Source organism: Palaemon carinicauda, chromosome 6, assembly GCF_036898095.1.
Source record: "Palaemon carinicauda isolate YSFRI2023 chromosome 6, ASM3689809v2, whole genome shotgun sequence".
In the NCBI taxonomy this organism is placed as follows: Eukaryota; Metazoa; Arthropoda; class Malacostraca; order Decapoda; family Palaemonidae; genus Palaemon; species Palaemon carinicauda.
Genome location: NC_090730.1, coordinates 116089767 through 116107362, shown reverse-complemented (window position 1 = coordinate 116107362; position 17596 = coordinate 116089767). Strand labels below are relative to the sequence as shown.

General features: G+C 46.1%; 1 protein-coding gene across 1 annotated transcript in view; it reads right to left on the bottom strand.

The window, feature by feature from the left end:
- Positions 1-17596, bottom strand: part of LOC137642628 (inhibitor of Bruton tyrosine kinase) — a 176977-nt gene that overhangs the window by 34901 nt on the left and 124480 nt on the right. The window lies entirely within an intron of this gene.

The window sequence follows — 17596 nt, the reverse complement described above, 5'->3', positions numbered from 1 at the left end:
GTTTCCCCTCAGAAGATCTACGAACTGTAGGCACGCTTCTCGGACTGCCTTCATCTCTAGGACATTGATGTGTTGACCTTTCTCTTCGTCCATCCAAGCTCCTCTCTTTGACTCGTTGAGGAGATGTGCTCCTCACCCCTCTTTGGAGGCGTCTGTGAAGAGAAGTATCTCAGGGGGCTCGGTTGCGAAGGGCATCCCCTTGAAGGTATTCGGCCGACATAGCCACCACTCCAGGGAGTGTTTTGTCTCCGGAAGGAGGGGAATTAACTTGTAGGGCAAGTCCACTTGGCTCCAGAGCCCCTTCAGGTTCCATTGGACGCTCCTGAGTCTGAGCCTCCCTTGGGGAACCAGTTTCTCTAATGACACTAGGTGACCTATTAACCTCTGCCAGTCCTTGGCTCTCCTGGGCTGTCCCAAAAGGAAAGGCTGGAGGATCTGTTCTAGGTTGTTCAACCGTTCTTCCAATGGAAAGGCTCTCACTAGTCGGGAGTCCAGCACCATCCCCAAGTAAGTAATCTTGGTGGAGGGAGACGGATTCGATTTCTCCAGGTTGATCGTGATACCCAGAACCTTGCAGAATTGTAATAGTTTTACCCCCTGCTCCTTCAAAACTTCCTCTGAGGAGGAAAGGAGTAACCAATCGTCCAGGTATCGAATGAGGCGAATACCCCGCTCGTGAGCCCACACAGAGACTGTCGTGAAGACTCTCGTGAATACCTGGGGAGCTGTTGACAATCCGAAGTAGAGGGTCTTGAACTGCAGGATCTGGGAACCCCACTTCACCCGGAGAAACTTCCTGCTTGAGGGGTGGATCGGGATTTGAAAATATGCGTCCTTGAGGTCTATGGACATCATGAAGTCCCCTTCCCTCAAGGACTGCAGGACCGACTTTGAGGTGTCCATTTTGAAGTCGGTCTTGCACACAAACTTGTTGAGGGCTGACAGGTCTATCACAGGTCTCCAACTCCCCGTCGCTTTCTCCACCAGAAAAAGACGACGGTAGAAGCCTGGGCCCGGATGTAGGACCGCTTCAACCGCACCTTTTTCCAACATAGCGGATACTTCCTCCTGAAGGGCCACCCTCTTCAAGGGATCCTTGGGTGCTAGCCACTCCGCCAGGCTGGCTGGGATCAGAGGCGGAGGTTCTGTTAGGAATGGGAGTCTGTACTTTTCCTTCAGTACGGATACTGTCCAGGGCTCCGCACCGTGGGCCCTCCATGCTTCCCAAAAATGTCTGAGGCATCCCAACCTGAGGCTTGGGCAGGAGTAGGGGGCCTCCCACTCTATCTCATTCTGGAGGAACGGCCTGAACGCCCTCTCCTGGACGCTGAGTAGGCCGTCCTAAAAGAGGCAGACGCCGCTGGAGCTCCTCGGTAGAAAAAAAACGCTCAGGACTGCTCCAATACTACAACCAGGAGCTTGCGGTGTCATGATAGGACGCTGATTGACCATGTCTATCTTCCTCTTCAGAGGTCTGGAAGCTTGACGTCAGCCCTGTCTGGGCGCTGCGTCATCCGAAGATGACGAAAACACTTTTACCTCACTTTTCCTATGAAGTGTCAACAGGTATACTCGAGGGGATGTCTGCTCGAGAGTTAAAGCCTCTCGTTTCCTTTCGTCGTTCGACATTCCTTCTCCCAAGGGTTGGGGAGCTTGTTAGAGGTCTATGGTTAGAAGAACGACAGGTCCTAGCAGACGCACCATCTATTTGAGGGGTGGTGCTTAGGCCGAAACAAAGAGCCCAAAACTGGATAACTTCAGCCTATACACGAACCTTCAGGTATTGCTTGAAGTTCGGATGGATGAGGATACCTGGAGGTCTAAAGAGACCATCCAGTCGTCCTTTCTTACTGCTGCTAGGACTGATTTCGATGTCTCCATAGAGAACTTTGTCTCTTGAACGAAGGCGTTGAGAGCACTTACATCCAGGACCGGTCAATAGCCTCCTTCTCCAATAAGAGACACATTTGATGTTGCATAGCCTGTCTCTTTGGCTACACTCTGTATCTGGCAAAGAGGTCTATCGGAGTTACTATTAAAAGAGGTTTCACTAGGAAAAAGATTCCGCATCCCTCCTTTAGTAATAGTACGGACCAAAGATCTGCTCCTCTCCTCTCTCAGGCTCGGCAGATGTTTAGTCTGGCTCCTACTATTGTTTGTGCGGTTTAGAGAAAAAAAGTAGGCAGAACCTTCCTTGCTGATTTAGACACCAAATCCTATGTGACCTTTAGGGCTAAAGCGGAAGAGACCTCTTTGACCAACTCTTGAGAAGAAGAGAGGATGAAAAAAGGGGTGCATACCTCAATTCTGACTTCTGAATGGGTGTAACCCCAATGGACAGAAAAGAACATATTTGGGCTCTATTCTTAAAGACTCCCGCTGAGAAAAGGGCTGCTAACTCATTGAAACCGTCCTTTAAGGTTTTATCCATGCCTGACATAATGAGGCTGAGACTATCAGTGTCCACATCCTTCAAGGTAGAAACCTTCTTCCCCAAGGCTCCCAGAGTCCAGTCAAGGAAATTGAATACTTCGAAAGCGCTGAAGACGCCTTTGAGAGGATGATCAAGCTCTGACGTCGACCAGAGTATTTTGGTCCTTCTCATGGCCATCCGACGCGGAGCGTCTACTAGACTCGCAAAAGTCTCCTTGGGCAGAGGTAGGAACTCCAAAACTGAGAACTTCTCCCGTCTCGTACCAAACACTAGATCTGGAGGCCAATCTAGCCGAGGGAAAAGGGAAAAACAGTATTACCCTGGTTATTCTTGGATTGCTTCGTCTCCCATCATCCTCAAAGCTCTTTTGGATGATCAAGACAGCACCATCTTTGTAAACAGAGACTCCTTCGACGCCTTCCCTAGTGTAAACACTGAAGGCGGGGAACGAGGAGCAGCAGGCACAAAATAATTCGGAAACTCTTCAGTAAAAACTCTCATGAGTTTCTTTAAGTCAACCGAAGGATGAAGGATCTTAGGATCTTCTCCTATGAGAATTCCGCAAAAAGATAAGTAGGGGAAAGGAGATCGTTGATCCCTTCCTCCTACAAGGAGTCACCAAGAGTTTGTACAGGCGGGCCTTGGTGTGTGAAAATAATTTCTTTCCAGTTAATATTTTTCTCTGTATCTTTTCAGTTATAGGGCCTGGCGTAACGATGTTCCAACTCTAGACGCTCACGGTCATTACGATCGGAACTAAGACGTTCGCGATCTCGACGTTCGGCTTGACTGGTGTAAGTACGACGTTCGAGTCTTGATGCTCGACGTCACATCTAACTGCTTGATGTTTGGCGTTACGTCTAACTGCTTGATGCTCGGCGTCAAGCTTGACACCCGACGTCAAGACCAACTGCTGGACGCTTGACGCCGTACAACTGCTTGATGCTCGGCGTCAAGCTTGACACCCGACGTCAAGACCAACTGCTGGACGCTTGACGCCGTACAACTGCTTGATGCTTGCGTCACGTCTAACTGCTTGACGCTCGGCGTCACGTCTAACTGCTTGACGCTCGGCGCCATGTCTAACTGCTTGACGCTCGGCGTCACATCTAACTGCTTGACACTCGACGGCAAGTCCAACTGCTGGACGCTAGACGCCATGCAACTGCTTGACGCTCGGCGCCACGTGACTCTCGGAACAATGATGTTCGCGATTTAGACGCTCGGAACTATGCTTGACACTCGGCGTCACATCCAACTGCTTGACGCTAAATGTCACGAAACTGCTTGACACTCAACGTCATGTCTAACTGCTTGACACTCGAGGTCAAGTCCAACTGCTGGACGCTTGACGCTCGCGATTCAGACGCTCGGAACTATGACGTTCACGTCTAGAACGTTCGCTCATCCAACAAGAGAGACAAAGAAGTTGCACTTAGTTTCAAACATTGTGTCAAACTCTTACAGCATCGTTAGTAGCTTGCCGTCCAATGCTCTGACACTCAGTGTTACGTGTCATGACTTCAAGCTACTCGATGCTTGGCGTGATATAGACCATTCCTTAACGCTCGACGTCCTTCTTGACGCTAGCGTTTTGGTGTTAAGCATCTAAACGCTCGGCGTCATGACTAGCAACTCTCTTCTTGTCTAGAAGGAAGGAAAATACGTAAGACGCCAGCCTTGTCTGTGAGCTGAGTCAACTGACGGCGAAGATAACACTTTTACCTTGCCTTTCCCACGGCGAGGGCGAGCGTTTTGGGAAGCGTCAACAGGAACGCTCGAGGGGACGTCTGCTCGGGCGCTAACGCGTCCCGTTTCCTTTCGCCGATCGACATTCCTTCTCCCAGGGGTTGGGGAGCTTGGAGAGGTCTAAAGCTAGGATAACGACAGGGTCGAGCAGATGCATCTTCCACAGACTGATTAAATTCACTGCACTAATTTAGCACTGAAAATTGCACTTTTTATACTCTTTCACATAAGACCATAATTAGACCTGCCCGCTGCGAGAGATATTACTCTTCTGCTAAGGGCTTGAATGAGAATGCAATAAGTTATCTGATTACTGTAATATTAAAAATCCCAATATCGAAAACAAAAATAAATAACGATACAAAGTAATTTGAGACTATCGATTGTCATGATAGCTACGTAGCGTAACTTCAACTGTACGCTAGTTTTATTTAAACTCCGAGTCAAAAATAAAACAAAACGAGCGAAAGCCAACAGTATAATTGTACATCACCAAGATAACTGCAATTATAAAGGTTACAGCGAGTGAAAAATCCAACGAAGTTGCCGGCGTCAGCGGCAGGGAAGATCTGAAGAATCATGTAATGGTTCCAGGTACCTCGCTAGAGGGCGCACAGGTGGTACACCTGGCTACCCAATCTGCGATTGCCGCGAGTTTTAAAATTTTTGCCGGACGTCAGGGACGTACTGTATAGCTATATATATAACTACCAAGTAAGTCAGATGTTTAAAATACAGCATTAACAAACTGAATAGTTATTCCAGCTTCACTGAAGACATTCCATATTTTACAGGACAAAAGGATTGTACACGTGTAGGAACAATTTTGAAGTTCAACTAGACTTTACTTTGCATATGCTGTGAATCTGTAAGATGCAGTACCAGGGGAATAATTTCATATCTTGATCAACTAAGAAAAAAAATCATATAAAAGGAGGTCATAAATGCTTCTGAAAAAAAATTAATTGTGTACAGTACTGCTCTTTATATTATATGCATTGGATATTATTAAAATTGAAAATCAATTTGATCGGCATAGAATTATCTGATCAGACTCAATCCTAACTGCAGAGATTCTTCATAACCTGAATATAATTTGGGCAAAGTTTTAAAATAATTCACAAATTAGGGTCAGAAAGTTAGACAAGATATTAATTTCCTTAGTGGAAAATTTCAAGGAATATCCTCATCCAAAAACTTGTGATAAGGTAGAAGTATAAGCAAATCTTTCTTTCCATATTCATAGGGATTACCTTTTACTTGCGAGGATATCCTCCAAGCAGAAGTAAAAGGTTGACTCGTGTTTCGGGAGCACTTAGTTACATGTTGGAACTTGTAAGATTTCATTTGTGCTGTCAAGCTAAGAAAAAGTTTAGTATTTATAATACATATTTAATGCCGTTTTTACTTATATTTATTTAAGTTTACCCATCAGAAAAAACACAGACGTCGCTGCGCTTTCCCCAAAGCCTCGCTGACGACATCTATGCCCCACCCCTTGCATTAGAAGTTCTTTGACCTCCTTTTAGCTCCCACACCCCTTGCATTAGAAATTCTTTGACCTCTTTTTAGCTCCCACACCCCTTGCATTAGAAATTCTTTGACCTCTTTTTAGCTTCTCCACCCCTTGCATTAGAAGTTCTTTGACCTCTTTTTAGCTCCCACTCCCCTTGCATTAGAAGTTCTTTAACCTCTTTTTAGCTCCCACACCCCTTGCATTAGAAATTCTTTGACCTCTTTTTAGCTCCCACACCCCTTGCATTAGAAATTCTTTGACCTCTTTTTAGCTTCTCCACCCCTTGCATTAGAAGTTCTTTGACCTCTTTTTAGCTCCCACTCCCCTTGCATTAGAAGTTCTTTGACCTCTTTTAAGCTCCCACACCCCTTGCATTAAAAAGTTCTTTGACCTCCTTTTAGCCCCACCCCCCACCCCTTGCTTTAGAAGTTCTTTGACCTCTTTTTAGCTGCCCCACCCCTTGCATTAGAATTTCTTTGATCTCTTTTTGGCTTCCCCCACCCCGTGCATTAGAAGTTCTTTGACCTCTTTTTGGCTTCCCCCACCCCATGCATGAGAAGTTCTTTGACCTCTTTTTGGCTTCCCCACCCCTTGCATTAGAAGTTCTTTGACCTCTTTTTAGCTCCCCCACCCCTTGCATTAGAAGTTCTTTGACCTCTTTTTAGCCCCCCCCCACCCCTTGCATTAGAAGTTCTTTGACCTCTTTTTAGCTCCCCCACCCCTTGCATTAGAAGTTCTTTGAACTCTTTTTAGCTCCCCCACCCCTTGCATTAGAAGTTCTTTGACCTCTTTTTAGCTCCCCCACCCCTTGCATTAGAAGTTCTTTGACCTCTTTTTAGCTCCCCAACCCCTTGCATTAGAAGTTCTTTGACCTCTTTATAGCTCCCCCAACCCTTGCATTAGAAGTTCTTTGACCTCTTTTTAGCTCCCCCACCCCTTGCATTAGAAGTTCTTTGACCTCTTTTTAGCTCCCCCACCCCTTGCATTAGAAGTTCTTTGACCTCTTTTTAGCTCCCCCACCCCTTGCATTAAAAGTTCTTTGACCTCTTTTTGGCTTCCCCAACTCCGAGCATGAGAAGTTCTTTGACCTCTTTTTGGCTTCCCCCACCCTGTGCATTAGAAGTTCTTTGACCTCTTTTTAGCTCCCCCACCCTGTGCATTAGAAGTTCTTTGACCTCTTTTTGGCTTCCCCCAACCTGTGCATTAGAAGCTCTTTGACCTCTTTTTAGCTCCCCCACCACTTGCATTAGAAGTTTTTTTTACCTCTTTTTAGCTCCCCCACCCTGTGCATTAGAAGTTCTTTGACCTCTTTTTAGCTCCCCCACCCCTTGCATTAGAAGTTCTTTGACCTCTTTTTAGCTCCCCCACCCCTTGCATTAGAAGTTCTTTTACCTCTTTTTAGCTGCCCCACCCCTTGCATTAAAAGTTTTTTGAACTCTTTTTGACTTCCCCCACCCCGTGCATGAGAAGTTCTTTGACCTCTTTTTGGCTTCCCCCACCCCGTGCATGATTAGTTCTTTGACCTCTTTTTGGCTTCCCCCACCCCGTGCATTAGAAGTTCTTTGACCTCTTTTTGGCTTCCCCCACCCCTTGCATTAGAAGTTCTTTGACCTCTTTATAGCTCCCCCACCCTGTGCATTACAGTAGAAGTTCTTTGACCTCTTTTTAGATCCCCCACCCCTTGCATTAGAAGTTCTTTGACCTCTTTTTAGCTCCCACAACCCTTGCATTAGAAGTTCTTAGACCTCTTTTTAGCTCCCCCACCCCTTGCATTAGATTAGCTCCCCCACCCCTTGCATTAGAAGTTCTTTGACCTCTTTTTAGCCCCCCGACCCCTTGCAATAGAAGTTCTTTGACCTCTTAGCTCCCCCCCCCCCCTTGCATTAGAAGTTCTTTGACCTCTTTTTAGCTCCCCCACCCCTTGCATTAGAAGTACTTAGACATCTTTTTAGCTGCCCCACCCCTTGCATTAAAAGTTCTTTGACCTCTTTTTGGCTTACCCCACCCCGTGAAGTTCTTTGACCTCTTTTTGGCTTCCCCACCCCTTGCATTAGAAGTTCTTTGACCTCTTTTTGGCTTCCCCCACCCCTTGCATTAGAAGTTCTTTGACCTCTTTTTAGCTCCCCCACTCTGTGCATTAGAAGTTCTTTGACCTCTTTTTAGCTCCCCCACCCCTTGCATTGGAAGTTCTTTGACCTCTTTTTAGCTCCCCAACCCCTTGCATTAGAAGTTCTTTGACCTCTTTTTAGCTGCCCCACCCCTTGCATTAAAAGTTTTTTGACCTCTTTTTGGCTTCCCCCACCCCGTGCATTAGAAGTTCTTTGACCTCTTTTTGGCTTACCCCATCCCGTGCATGAGAAGTTCTTTGACCTCTTTTTGGCTTCCCCTACCCCGTGCATGAGAAGTTCTTTGACCTCTTTTTGGCTTTCCCCACTCCTTGCATTAGAAGTTCTTTGACCTCTTTTTAGCTCCCCCACCCTGTGCATTAGAAGTTCTTTGACCTCTTTTTAGCTCCCCCACCCCTTGCATTAGAAGTTCTTTGACCTCTTTTTAGCCCCCCCCCTTGCATTAGAAGTTCTTTGACCTCTTTTTAGCTCCCCCACCCCTTGCATTAGAAGTGCTTTGACCTCTTTTTAGCTCCCCCACCCCTTGCATTAGAAGTTCTTTGACCTCTTTTTAGCTCCCCCACCCCTTGCATTAGAAGTTTTTTTACCTCTTTTTAGCTCCCCCACCCCTTACATTAGAAGTTCTTTGACCTCTTTTTAGCTCCCCCACCCCTTGCAGTAGAAGTTCTTTGACCTCTTTTTAGCTCCCCCACCCCTTGCATTAGAAGTTCTTTGACCTCTTTTTAGCTTCCCCACCCCTTGCATTAGAAGTTCTTTGACCTCTTTTTTCTCTCCCACCCCTTGCATGAGAAGTTTTTTGACCTCTTTTTAGCTCCTCCACCCCTTGCATTAGAAGTTCTTTGACCTCTTTTTAGCTCCCCCACCCCTTGCATTAGAAGTTCTTTGACCTCTTTTTAGTTCCCCCACCCCTTGCATTAGAAGTTCTTTGACCTCTTTTTAGCTGCCCCACCCCTTGCATTAAAAGTTCTTTGACCTCTTTTTGGCTTCCCCCACCCCGTGCATTAGAAGTTCTTTGACCTCTTTTTGGCTTCCCCCACCCCGTGCATGAGAAGTTCTTTGACCTCATTTTGGCTTCCCCCACCCTGTGCATTAGAAGTTCTTTGACCTCTTTTTAGCTCCCCCACCCCTTGCATTAGAAGTTCTTTGACCTCTTTTTAGCTCCCCCACCCTGTGCATTAGAAGTTCTTTGACCTCTTTTTAGCTCCCCCACCCCTTGCATAAGAAGTTCTTTGACCTCTTTTTAGCTCCCCCACCCCTTGCATTAGAAGTTCTTTGACCTCTTTTTAGCTGCCCCACCCCTTGCATTAAAAGTTCTTTGACCTCTTTTTGGCTTCCCCCACCCCGTGCATGAGAAGTTCTTTGACCTCTTTTTGGCTTCCCCCACCCCGTGCCTGATGAGTTCTTTGACCTCTTTTTGACTTCCCCCACCATGTGCATGAGAAGTTCTTTTGACCTCTTTTTGGCTTCCCCCACCCCTTGCATTAGAAGTTCTTTGACCTCTTTTCAGCTCCCCCACCCTGTGCATTACAGTAGAAGTTCTTTGACCTCTTTTTAGCTCCCCCACCCCTTGCATTAGAAGTTCTTTGACCTCTTTTTAGCTCCTACACCCCTTGCATTAGAAGTTCTTTGACCTCTTTTTAGCTCCCCCACCCTTTGCAATAGAAGTTCTTTGACCTCTTTTTAGCTCCCCCACCCCTCTCATTAGAAGTTCTTTGACCTCTTTTTAGCTCCCACACCCCTTGCATTAGAAGTTCTTTGACCTCTTTTTAGCTCCCCCACCCCTTGCATTAGAAGTTCTTTGACCTCTTTTTAGCTCCCACACCCCTTGCATTAGAAGTTCTTTTACCTCTTTTTAGCTGCCCCACCCCTTGCATTAAAAGTTCTTTGAACTCTTTGGCTTCTCCCACCCCGTGCATGAGAAGTTCTTTGACCTCTTTTTGGCTTCCCCCACCCCGTGCATGATTAGTTCTTTGACCTCTTTTTGGCTTCCCCCACCCCTTGCATTAGAAGTTCTTTGACCTCTTTATAGCTCCCCCACCCCATGCATTACAGTAGAAGTTCTTTGACCTCTTTTTAGATCCCCCACCCCTTGCATTAGAAGTTCTTTGACGTCTTTTTAGCTCCCACAACCCTTGCATTAGAAGTTCTTAGACCTCTTTTTAGCTCCCCCACCCCTTGCATTAGAAGTTCTTTGACCTCTTTTTAGCCCCCCCACCCCTTGCAATAGAAGTTCTTTGACCTCTTAGCTCCCCCACCCTTGCATTAGAAGTTCTTTGACCTCTTTTTAGCTCCCACACCCCTTGCATTAGAAGTTCTTTGACCTCTTTTTAGCTCCCCCACCCCTTGCATTAGAAGTTCTTTGACATCTTTTTAGCTGCCCCACCCCTTGCATTAAAAGTTCTTTGACCTCTTTTTGGCTTACCCCACCCCGTGAAGTTCTTTGACCTCTTTTTGGCTTCCCCCACCCCGTGAAGTTCTTTGACCTCTTTTTGGCTTCCCCCACCCCTTGCATTAGAAGTTCTTTGACCTCTTTTTAGCTCCCCCCACTCTGTGCATTAGAAGTTCTTTGACCTCTTTTTAGCTCCCCCACCCCGTTGGAAGTTCTTTGACCTCTTTTTAGCTCCCCCACCCCTTGCATTAGAAGTTCTTTGACCTCTTTTTAGCTGCCCCACCCCTTGCATTAAAAGTTTTTTGACCTCTTTTTGGCTTCCCCCACCCCGTGCATTAGAAGTTCTTTGACCTCTTTTTAGGCTTACCCCACCCCTGCATGAGAAGTTCTTTGAACTCTTTTTGGGTTCCCCCACCCCGTGCATGAGAAGTTCTTTGACCTCTTTTTGGCTTTCCCCACTCATTGCATTAGAAGTTCTTTGACCTCTTTTTAGCTCCCCCACCCTGTGCATTAGAAGTTCTTTGACCTCTTTTTACCTCCCCCACCCCTTGCATTAGAAGTTCTTTGACCTCTTTTTAGCCCCCCCCCCACCCCGTGCATTAGAAGTTCTTTGACCCCTTTTTAGCTCCCCCACCCCTTGCATTAGAAGTGCTTTGATCTCTTTTTAGCTCCCCCACCCCTTGCATTAGAAGTTCTTTGACCTCTTTTTAGCTCCCCCACCCCTTGCATTAGAAGTTTTTTGACCTCTTTTTAGCTCCCCCACCCCTTACATTAGAAGTTCTTTGACCTCTTTTTAGCTCCCCCACCCCTTGCATTAGAAGTTCTTTGACCTCTTTTTAGCTCCCCCACCCCTTGCATTAGAAGTTCTTTGACCTCTTTTTAGCTTCCCCACCCCTTGCATTAGAAGTTCTTTGACCTCTTTTTCCTCTCCCGCCCCTTGCATTAGAAGTTCTTTGACCTCTTTTTAGCTCCTCCACCCCTTGCATTAGAAGTTCTTTGACCTCTTTTTAGCTCCCCCACCCCTTGCATTAGAAGTTCTTTGACCTCTTTTTAGTTCCCCCACCCCTTGCATTAGAAGTTCTTTGACCTCTTTTTAGCTGCCCCACCCCTTGCATTAAAAGTTCTTTGACCTCTTTTTGGCTTCCCCCACCCCTGCATTAGAAGTTCTTTGACCTCTTTTTGGCTTCCCCCACCCCGCGCATGAGAAGTTCTTTGACCTCATTTTGGCTTCCCCCACCCTGTGCATTAGAAGTTCTTTGACCTCTTTTTAGCTCCCCCACCCCTTGCATAAGAAGTTCTTTGACCTCTTTTTAGCTCCCCCACCCCTTGCATTAGAAGTTCTTTGACCTCTTTTTAGCTGCCCCACCCCTTGCATTAAAAGTTCTTTGACCTCTTTTTGGCTTCCCCCACCCCGTGCATGAGAAGTTCTTTGACCTCTTTTTGGCTTCCCCCACCCCGTGCCTGATGAGTTCTTTGACCTCTTTTTGACTTCCCCCACCATGTGCATGAGAAGTTCTTTGACCTCTTTTTGGCTTCCCCCACCCCTTGCATTAGAAGTTCTTTGACCTCTTTTCAGCTCCCCCACCCTGTGCATTACAGTAGAAGTTCTTTGACCTCTTTTTAGCTCCCCCACCCCTTGCATTAGAAGTTCTTTGACCTCTTTTTAGCTCCTACACCCCTTGCATTAAAAGTTCTTTGACCTCTTTTTAGCTCCCCCACCCTTGCATTAGAAGTTCTTTGACCTCTTTTTAGCACCCCCACCCTTTGCAATAGAAGTTCTTTGACCTCTTTTTAGCTCCCCCACCCCTCTCATTAGAAGTTCTTTGACCTCTTTTTAGCTCCAACACCCCTTGCATTAGAAGTTCACTGACCTCTTTTTAGCTCCCCCACCCCTTGCATTAGAAGTTCTTTGACCTCTTTTTAGCTCCCACACCCCTTGCATTAGAAGTTCTTTTACCTCTTTTTAGCTGCCCCACCCCTTGCATTAAAAGTTTTTTGAACTCTTTGGCTTCCGCCACCCCGTGCATGAGAAGTTCTTTGACCTCTTTTTGGCTTCCCCCACCCCGTGCATGATTAGTTCTTTGACCTCTTTTTGGCTTCCCCACCCCGTGCATGAGAAGTTCTTTGACCTCTTTTTGGCTTCCCCCACCCCTTGCATTAGAAGTTCTTTGACCTCTTTATAGCTCCCCCACCCTGTGCATTACAGTAGAAGTTCTTTGACCTCTTTTTAGATCCCCCACCCCTTGCATTAGAAGTTCTTTGACCTCTTTTTAGCTCCCACAACCCTTGCATTAGAAGTTCTTAGACCTCTTTTTAGCTCCCCCACCCCTTGCATTAGAAGTTCTATGACCTCTTTTTAGCCCCCCCACCCCTTGCAATAGAAGTTCTTTGACCTCTTAGCTCCCCCCCCCCCTTGCATTAGAAGTTCTTTGACCTCTTTTTAGCTCCCACACCCCTTGCATTAGAAGTTCTTTGACCTCTTTTTAGCTCCCCCACCCCTTGCATTAGAAGTTCTTTGACATCTTTTTAGCTGCCCCACCCCTTGCATTAAAAGTTCTTTGACCTCTTTTTGGCTTACCCCACCCCGTGAAGTTCTTTGACCTCTTTTTGGCTTCCCCCACCCCGTGAAGTTCTTTGACCTCTTTTTGCTTCCCCACCCCTTGCATTAGAAGTTCTTTGACCTCTTTTTAGCTCCCCCACTCTGTGCATTAGAAGTTCTTTGACCTCTTTTTAGCTCCCCCACCCCTTGCATTGGAAGTTCTTAGACCTCTTTTTAGCTCCCCCACCCCTTGCATTAGAAGTTCTTTGACCTCTTTTCAGCTGCCCCACCCCTTGCATTAAAAGTTTTTTTACCTCTTTTTGGCTTCCCCCACCCCGTGCATTAGAAGTTCTTTGACCTCTTTTTGGCTTACCCCACCCCGTGCATGAGAAGTTCTTTGACCTCTTTTTGGCTTCCCCCACCCCGTGCATGAGAAGTTCTTTGACCTCTTTTCGGCTTTCCCCACTCCTTGCATTAGAAGTTCTTTGACCTCTTTTTAGCTCCCCCACCCTGTGAATTAGAAGTTCTTTGACCTCTTTTTAGCTCCCCCACCCCTTGCATTAGAAGTTCTTTGACCTCTTTTCGCCCCCCCCCCCCACCCCGTGCATTAGAAGTTCTTTGACCTCTTTTTAGCTCCCCCACCCCTTGCATTAGAAGTGCTTTGACCTCTTTTTAGCTCCCCCACCCCTTGCATTAGAAGTTCTTTGACCTCTTTTTAGCTCCCCCACCCCTTGCATTAGAAGTTTTTTTACCTCTTTTTAGCTCCCCCACCCCTTACATTAGAAGTTCTTCGACCTCTTTTTAGCTCCCCCACCCCTTGCATTAGAAGTTCTTTGACCTCTTTTTAGCTTCCCCACCCCTTGCATTAGAAGTTCTTTGACCTCTTTTTTTCTCTCCCGCCCCTTGCATTAGAAGTTCTTTGACCTCTTTTTAGCTCCTCCACCCCTTGCATTAGAAGTTCTTTGACCTCTTTTTAGCTCCCCCACCCCTTGCATTAGAAGTTCTTTGACCTCTTCTTAGTTCCCCCACCCCTTGCATTAGAAGTTCTTTGACCTCTTTTTAGCTGCCCCACCCCTTGCATTAAAAGTTCTTTGACCTCTTTTTGGCTTCCCCCACCCCGTGCATTAGAAGTTCTTTGACCTCTTTTTGGCTTCCCCCGCCCCGTGCATGAGAAGTTCTTTGACCTCTTTTTGGCTTCCCCCGCCCCGTGCATGAGAAGTTCTTTGACCTCATTTTGGCTTCCCCCACCCTGTGCATTAGAAGTTCTTTGACCTCTTTTTAGCTCCCCCACCCTGTGCATTAGAAGTTCTTTGACCTCTTTTTAGCTCCCCCACCCCGTTGCATTAGAAGTTCTTTGACCTCTTTTTAGCTCCCCCACCCCTTGCATTAAAAGTTCTTTGACCTCTTTTTAGCTGCCCCACCCCTTGCATTAAAAGTTCTTTGACCTCTTTTTGGCTTCCCCCACCTCGTGCATGAGAAGTTCTTTGACCTCTTTTTGGCTTCCCCCACCCCGTGCCTGATGAGTTCTTTGACCTCTTTTTGACTTCCCCCACCATGTGCATGAGAAGTTCTTTGACCTCTTTTTGGCTTCCCCCACCCCTTGCATTAGAAGTTCTTTGACCTCTTTTCAGCTCCCCCACCCTGTGCATTACAGTAGAAGTTCTTTGACCTCTTTTTAGCTCCCCCACCCCTTGCATTAGAAATTCTTTGACCTCTTTTTAGCTCCTACACCCCTTGCATTAGAAGTTCTTTGACCTCTTTTTAGCTCCCCCACCCCTTGCATTAGAAGTTCTTTGACCTCTTTTTAGCTCCCCCACCCTTTGCAATAGAAGTTCTTTGACCTCTTTTTAGCTCCCCCACCCCTCTCATTAGAAGTTCTTTGACCTCTTTTTAGCTCCCACACCCCTTGCATTAGAAGTTCTTTGACCTCTTTTTAGCTCCCCCACCCTTGCATTAGAAGTTCTTTGACCTCTTTTTAGCTCCCACACCCCTTGCATTAGAAGTTCTTTGACCTCTTAGCTCCCCCCCCCCCTTTGCATTAGAAGTTCTTTTACCTCTTTTTAGCCCCCCCCCCTTGCATTAGAAGTTCTTTGACCTATTTTTAGCTCCCCCACCCTGTGCATTAGAAGTTCTTTGACCTCTTTTTAGCTCCCCCACCCCCCTTGCATTAGAAGTTCTTTGACCTCTTTTTAGCTCCCCCACCCCTTGCATTAGAAGTTCTTTGACCTCTTTTTAGCTGCCCCACCCCTTGCATTAAAAGTTCTTTGACCTCTTTTTGGCTTCCCTCACCCCGTGCATTAGAAGTTCTTTGACCTCTTTTTGGCTTCCCCCACCCAGTGCATGAGAAGTTCTTTGACCTTTTTTTGGCTCACCCACCCCTTGCATTAAAAGTTCTTTGACCTCTTTTTGGCTTCCCTCACCCCGTGCATTAGAAGTTCTTTGACCTCTTTTTGGCTTCCCCCACCCAGTGCATGAGAAGTTCTTTGACCTTTTTTTGGCTCACCCCACCCCGTGCATGAGAAGTTCTTTGACCTCTTTATGGCTTCCCCGACTCCTTGCATTAGAAGTTCTTTGACCTCTTTTTAGCTCCCCCACCCTGTGCATTAGAAGTTCTTTGACCTCTTTTTAGCTCCCCCACCCCTTGCATTAGAAGTTCTTTGACCTCTTTCTAGCCCCCCCCCCACCCCTTGCATTAGAAGTTCTTTGACCTCATTTTAGCTCCCCCACCCCTTGCATTAGAAGTGCTTTGACCTCTTTTTAGCTTCCCCACCCCTTGCATTAGAAGTTCTTTGACCTCTTTTTAGCTACCCCCTTGCATTAGAAGTTCTTTTACCTATTATTAACTCCCACACCTCTAGCATTAGAAGTTCTTTGACCTATTTTTAGCTCCCACACCTCTAGCATTAGAGGTTCTTTGACCATTTTTTAGCTCCCACACCTCTAGCATTAGATGTTCTTTGACCTCTTTTCAGCTCCCACACCTCTAGCATTAGAAATTCTTTGACCTCTTTTTACTACCACACCCCTTGCATTAGAAGTTCTTTTACTTCTTTTTAGCTCCCACACCTCTAGCATTAGAAGTTCTTTTACCTATTTTTAGCTCCTACACCTCTAGCATTAGAAGTTCTTTGACCTATTTTTAGCTCCCACACCTCTAGCATTAGAGGTTCTTTGAGCATTTTTTAGCTCCCACACCTCTAGCATTAGATGTTCTTTGACCTCTTTTTAGCTCCAACACTTCTAGCATTAGAAATTCTTTGACCTCTTTTTACTCCCACACCCATTGCATTAGAAGTTCTTTGACTTCTTTTTAGCTCCCACACCTCTAGCATTGAAAGTTCTTTGACCTCTTTTTAGTGCCCACACCTCTAGCATTAGAAGTTTTTTTACCTCTCTTTAGCTCCCCCACCCCTTGCATCAGAAATTCTTTGACCTCTCTTTAGCTCCCACACCCCTTGCATTAGAAGTTCTTTGACCTCTTTTTAGCCCCCCCCCCCACCCCTTGCATTGGAAGTTCTTTGACCTCTTTTTAGCTCCCACACCCCTTGCATTAGAAGTTCTTTGACCTCTTTTTAGCTCCCCCAGCCCCTTGCATTAGAAGTTCTTTGACCTCTTTTTAGCTCCATCACCCCTTCCATTACAAGTTCTTTGACCTCTTTTTAGATCCTCATCCCTTGCATTAGAAGTTCTTTGACCTCTTTTTAGCTCCTCCCACCCTTTGCATTAGAAGTTCTTTGACCTCTTTTCAGCTCTCCACACCCCTAGCTTTAGAAGTTCTTTGACCTCTTTTTAGCTCCCCCACCCCTTGCATTAGAAGTTCTTTGACCTCTTTTTAGCTCCCACACCCCTTGCATTAGAAGTTCTTTGACCCCTTTTTAGCTCCCACACCCTTTGCATTAGAAGTTCTTTGACCTCTTTTTAGCTCCCACACCCCTTGTATTAGAAGTTCTTTGTCCTCTTTTCAGCTTCCACGCCCCTTGCATTAGAAGTTCTTTGACCTCTTTTTAGCTCCCACACCTCTAGCATTAGAGATTCTTTGACCTCTTTTTAGCTCCCACACCTCTAGCATTATAGGTTCTTTGACCTCTTTTTAGCTCCCACACCCCTTGCATTAGAAGTTTTTTGACCTCTTTTTAGCTCCCACACTCCTTGCATTAGAAGTTCTTTGACCTCTTTTTAGCTCCCACACCCCTTGCATTAGAAGTTCTTCGACCTCTTTTAGCTCCCACACCCCTTGCATTAGAAGTTCTTTGACCTCTTTTTAGCTCCCACACCTCTAGCATTAAAGGTTCTTTGACCTCTTTTTAGCTCCCACACCTCTAGCATCATAGGTTCTTTGCCCTCTACTTAGCTCCCACACCTCTAGCATTAGAAGTTCTTTGACCTCTTTTTAGCTCCACACCTCTAGCATGAGAAGTTCTTTGACCTCTTTTTAGCTCCCACACCTCTAGCATTAGAAGTTCTTTGACCTCTTTTTAGCTCCCACACCCCTTGCATTAGAAGTTCTTTGACTTCTTTTTAGCTCCCACACCTCTAACATTAGAAGTTGTTTGACCTCTCTCTTTAGCTCCCAAACTTCTAGCATTAGAAGTTCTTTGACCTCTCTCTTTAGCTCCCACACTTCTAGCATTAGAAGTTCTTTGACATGTATTTCTAGGTTCCATACTTTTAGCATTATAGGGTCTTCGATCTATATTTTGAGGTGCCTTACTTCTAGCATTAGAGGTGCTCTATTTTTAGGTGTCTTACCTCTGGCATTAGAGGCTCTCTATTTCTAGGTGTCTTACCTCTGGCATTAGAGGCTCCTCTTCGCTGTTCTCTCCTGTCTTCTAGTTTTCAAGAT